We start from the raw sequence: 6029 nt of genomic DNA, 5'->3' as shown, positions 1-6029 counted from the left end.
TGATTTCATGATGGTCTTGGTTATAATATATATATATTTATATATATATAATATTTTTTCTCCAAAAATAATAATAAATTTTGAACTAAATCAAGAGCTAGATGACAAGCCGAGCTGGCTCTCTGCAGCATTGACAGGGAGAGGTTGTGGGAATGTAATGGCACTTATATAAGCTATATTATGAACTAAAGACAGAAGTGGTGACAAAGTAAGCGATGGGTTGCTTAATACTAAGGGGCTTATTTCATTCTACTTATAAAATACACATAACAAAGTCATGAAAAGAAAAATAAAATTTATTTTTATTTAAATTGTGACAAATTGTTTGAGCCTTCTCATATATTTGGTTTGAATGTTTCTGGCATCAAAAGACAGCCAAATCATTTGCTGAATTTGGAATTGAAGGCAGACATTTGGCGACTTTTAACAGATTCAGCTTAGGTTAGATTAATTTGGAGGGATGTATAGTAAGGCTTTGTTTCATTCCAATTTTTTTTTTTTTTTTTTTGGAGATTTACGTACAAATCATCTTATATTATTCTATTTATATATTTAATACTTAAAACTTTAATATTTTATACATACCACTCATAGTTCATTTCTTATCAAATATGAGTGGTAGAAATGAAATTTATGAGTGATAAGAAAGAAATATAAATGGTATATTTGATATTAAAATAATAAAGGATAGTATGCATGTAATATTAAAGTTTTGGGAGTTAGATATGTAAATAGAATGTTATAAAGTGGTATGTATGTAAATTTTCTTTTTTGTGTTGTTTGTTGTTTGTGTAAAACTCACAACATGGTCTACACACGTTAATTAAATAGGAAAACTGCACGTCCTTAAAGAACCAAAAACTCTATGAAAATACAGCATTTGAAGTAAAACCTGCGAGCCAATGATTCTATTTATTACAATATATAAGAATGACAAACACAAGGAAAGCAAGTTCAGGAGAACAGCCTGCTCAAAGAAGCAACAAAAAGGATCATAGTCAGAAGAAGGGCCACACGAACTGGTACACGCCAACTACAAGAAAAAAGATAAGAGAGAGCAACAACAAGGCAAAGCAAGATATCAATAAGCATTAGCCAAACAACACAACCAACAATCCAAAAGCCCCTACAGAACCACACCCAAAACCAACAACAAGCAGACAAAAAGTCAAAAGAGAATGAGGACGACAAGATTATTAGTTGACTTCAGTTAATTAGGGTTATTCTTATCCTACTTCAGCTTGCAGGGATGGCCAAGCTGAGTTAAGTTAGGCTAACTTGAGGTTCATGATGCAGTTAAAGCTCAATTTTGATTTCTTGTTAGGTCAAAAATGAGTTCAGACATTTGCATAATTGAAATGAAAGGGATAATATATATATACATGAAATTTCATTGTCATTACCAATTGAAGTGTGATTATGTTAGGCATCTCTAATATAGATTTTTATCATTTTTTATTAAAAAAACTAAAAAAAAATCAGGAAAAATGTTGTTATTAAGTAGAAATTAATATATTTCAAATAGATTGTTCAACTACTATGAGGAACTTTAATAATGAGTTCAACCTTTATAAATATGGGAGTGGTTTGCATACAAATTAAATATATTTTATTAATCAAACTATATGGAATGAAATATAAGCATATAAGTACTATAATGTGCATGTTTGAATAAATTTGAATTAAAGATTACTTTCTTATGATTTTGTCTCTCGTTATAATATCTTGAAGGAATATAATGACATACCCAATTTTGATAGTTTTTTTTTTAGCTCCTCCACCATTATACAAACAATAAATTGTATTTATGATGTAAAATATATCAAATGAATCACTTGAGAAACACTATTGCCAATATATGTCAACACTTACGATCATCTAAAAGCAATGTTTTTGATAGGGGTGTTAAAATTGGGTTACGAGTCGGGTTCGAGACAAACCCGACACAGTTGAACTGTTACTGTTTGACACAACCCGAACTCGGCACATTTTTTGAAACGGGTCAATTTTTCCAACCTGAACACAACTCATCTAGTTTCCGAGTTGACCAGATTGGCACGAAATTTGATTGCGGGAGTCTCGACGTGAGTGACTAAGCGGGTTAGACATACCGCGTGCTGTCTTTCGTCACTAAGAGACGACTCGAGCGAAGTTGGCAGAGCTAGCAAGGCGGCATGGAGAGTCGGCGAGGCGGTCGTAGACTCGGAGGGACAACAGTCGACGGGAAGAGCCTAGCCCCTAGGGTTTAGCCTAGGAAGAAATGTCGTCGGAGACTCGGAGGGATGGCTGCGCCAAGGGACGACAGTAGGTGGGCTAGCAGGATGGCGGTCGGTAAGGCCACAAGATGGCAGGAGAAGTGGACGTAAGGCCCTTCAGGCCTGGTTGGCTCATGAGTCACGAGTGCAGTGTGGAAGTGATAATTGTTTTGGGTTGGTCCGGGTCAAGCTCGGGTTTCCAAGTCAACTCGAACCCGACTAGTTTTTTGAAACAGATCGGTTTTCTGAACCCGAACCAACCCGTTTGATAAACAGGTTGACCCTAACCCATAATTTTAGGGTCAGGCTCGGGTTAGGAAATTATGGGTTAGGGTCGAGTCGGGCTTTCGTGTCGTACCAATTATTGAGACCCCTAGTTTTTTGCTCATTTTATTTTTAGCTTTAGGCTTCGTTTGGGAAAGCTTTCTTACTGCTTATTAAAGTAGCTTTTTTAGGACAAAAATTATAATTTTTATACTTACTTTAAGTATCAAGAAAGCCGCCTCAAACAAAACCTTAGTGCCACTATGTTAGCTGTATGTAGCCTTATTTTAATTTTTAAACTAATTTGATTTCTATTTTATTATTTTCTTCTTTTTATTTGTTGCTCCTATTGGATTGTGTCATGGCATTGGGAGATTTCTCTCTATTTTTTTAAGGTATATATGTTTGTTTTGCTTTTATAAATTATAATATGATTATTTTCGGCTAAAATGACTTTTTGATAAGCTGTCTATTCTTTCTGTCCATTGCTTATGTTTTTATGATTTGACTTGTTAGGAGTTTACTTGATATTATGATGACTACATATTCTTTTTTTTTTCTTAGCTTCAACAAGTTCTAATTTGACAACTGGAGGTAGATTTGTAGATATTTTTGTTTCCTCTTGGTCTCTGCCTTCATGCAATTCTTACATCTTTACCCTCATTACAACATATTAATTTGTCCGAGTTTTTTATTATTATTTGGACAATATGATTACTTAGTTGGATTATGACTTAATTTTTTTTATTATCATTGTCTCAGGTTTTGTTTGGGACTGCTATGTTACTATTTCTTAAAAATAACTTTTTATTATAAAAATAATAATTTTTATGCTGAAAAATTATTTTAAAAACAGTAAGAAAGCAGTCTCAAACAAAGTCTTAATCTAATCTTAATTAATTTCATCTCTATCGCGTGCCCCTTCACCTTTTGAACTCACACATACATCATATACATAAAATCCAACTAGAAAACCTCTTAATTAATACTCTAAGTACCCAACCAATAAATCAAAGATCAATCTTTTTCTTCATATATGTAAACAATTTATTCTGAAGAATTCTTTGTTAATCCACTTACCATCTTATCCTTTGGATGAAGAAATTATTACGTGCGGTAACCGGACGACGCCCAGATGCAAATCAGGACGCGGCATATCACTATTCTGTTGTGTACCGGTGATGCGTACCAGATGATGCAGCGCATCCTAATTCGTCTCCGAACGATTTGATGACCGCGTGTACCTTTGAATGATTCCCTTTATAATTTATTTTATTATTTAATCATGTCTTGTCAAGTAATTGGATCAACTTCTTTACATGTTTGTTTAGCTGTTATGTTGGCACGATTGCACCATGTCTTCCAAGCTTGTTCCCTTCAGCTTGGTGCTCTCTTAGCTCTTTAGGGTTATTTTATTTGTTTTTTTAATGAATCATTATTATCATGTACTAAAATAAACATTAAAATAAGAATCTATTGTACACTTGCATTAAAATATACATGGGGATATAATTATTATAGTTAATAATATATGATGAAAATTTAAAAAAAAATAGTTATTGGATAAAAGAATATTATGATAATTTTAAAAGTAATATTAATTAAAAAATGTGAATATTAAGATGAATGTGTAGCAAAAATCAAAAGGATTAATTAAAAAATAAATTATATTTAAAGAAGAGGAGGAATAATATACATTGAATATAATTTATTAGAAAATTGACTTTGTAGTTTTGCATGCACAATAATTAAATAGAAGATTTCAATATAAGATGAAAAGGTAAAATTAATTTTATGAATAATTGATAGAAATGTGCTAAAACTTATCGACAAAAGGGGAAAAAATGGATAAAAGTTATCAAAATTTTTGGTGAAATGGGTTAGTTTAACTCGTCACATATGATACATCGATAATGAATAGATAATAACGATTCATAAAGCTGGCTATAAACTGTTAGAATTAAGCTAATGATAATGACAATAATAATGATAATACTAAAGAAGAATTAAAAAAATTAATTTTAATGATAATTATGCAAATAAAAATTGGGCAAAATAATTCATATGCAATTAGAAGTAAAGTTTATAATACTACTTAATGTTTAATTAATTAGTCCATCTTTCTATCATGAAGGATTTAAATATAATGAATATGACTCCATTGAAAATTTAAATTTTCTAAGGTTTTTTTTTTTAACAATATTAAACAAATACTATTGTTGCCATAGTTCTGATATCTTTATTTAGCCTTTTGTTTTTATTGTGTTATTTAACTTTGTTAGTTAAAAAAAATATTTTTGCTAGAACCTTGACTAGGTTTTTATATTAAAAATATATAAATATATTGCAACATGACACCTAACAACATGAATTGATTAGGAAGGAATGAAAAAGAAAAAAAAGAAATCTTAGAGGGCTTATTTGATTAAATTAGAATCAATGTCCAATTTCTTAAAAGTTTGTAATTTTAAATTTAATTTACATTTCAATGACTTTGAGATTTATCATAATTTTTTTTTTTCAATTTGATAGTAGTTGCATCCTGGAAAATGGAGGTCGGAATGATCTTAGTTAGGCAAGCGACTAAGTCAAGAGGGATAATAGTCGGCGGGTGATCGAGATTGGAAGGACTATAGCCAAGCGACGGTAGTATGAGGGATCTAGTCAGCGGCCGACAGAAGTCAGAAGGACAATAGTCGTGCAACAATGATAACGGGAAGGCTTGACAGTGGTAGCTTGCTAAATGTAGGTCGAACATCTATGGTTGGGCAGATGTCCAGTAGCAGTGGTTTAGTGGCATGGATTCATCGACGATGGTGCCAGGGTGGAGTTCCAGGATTCTTCAATTCTCAGAGTTCTCTACTTCTTCCTTCCTTTCTCACCCTCCTTTCATGTGAAAAATGTGAGACTATTTATAGATTTTAGGAGTGACATCCATAGTAAATATGGAGAAGATTCAGAATAGATTTCGAGTGTTCTAGCGGATGGCTTATAGTGAGTCCCTTAATCATAAAGCATTTGTCAAGCATTTATGTGCCTTAGTCATGTCATAATGAAGAAATCTTAGGCACGTTGAATTCATGCCGTCGAGCCATTCAATTCGACTATAAGCATGCAATTTTTGTATATCATTTGATTATCCAATTTATGCTTTGAACCTTCCAAATATGCTTCAGCCCCTCAATTTGGACTCATTTGTGCTCTGATTGATCGATTTTGGTGTCGTTGGGTTCGTCTCTTTGAGACATTTAGTTTGACTATAAATTTGTTGAAATTGGGTATGGATGATCTCGCATTTAATTTTAAAAGTTTTCAATTTAAATATGCCTCAAGATTCATCTCTGATGATGGCAATTTTTGGTGATATATCAATAGTTATTGCTAATTTGTTATAGCGCTCCATCTTCAATCTATGATCATCTTTTCAATCTATAAAATTGTATGATTTATGAATTCAAATTGTTCATTGATATGACAATAAGTGACAACTTTAATTTTTTCATAGAGTTG

The sequence above is a fragment of the Dendrobium catenatum genome, unplaced genomic scaffold (assembly GCF_001605985.2).
Source record: "Dendrobium catenatum unplaced genomic scaffold, ASM160598v2 fragScaff_scaffold_390, whole genome shotgun sequence".
In the NCBI taxonomy this organism is placed as follows: Eukaryota; Viridiplantae; Streptophyta; class Magnoliopsida; order Asparagales; family Orchidaceae; genus Dendrobium; species Dendrobium catenatum.
Note: the sequence above shows the minus strand (reverse complement) of the source record.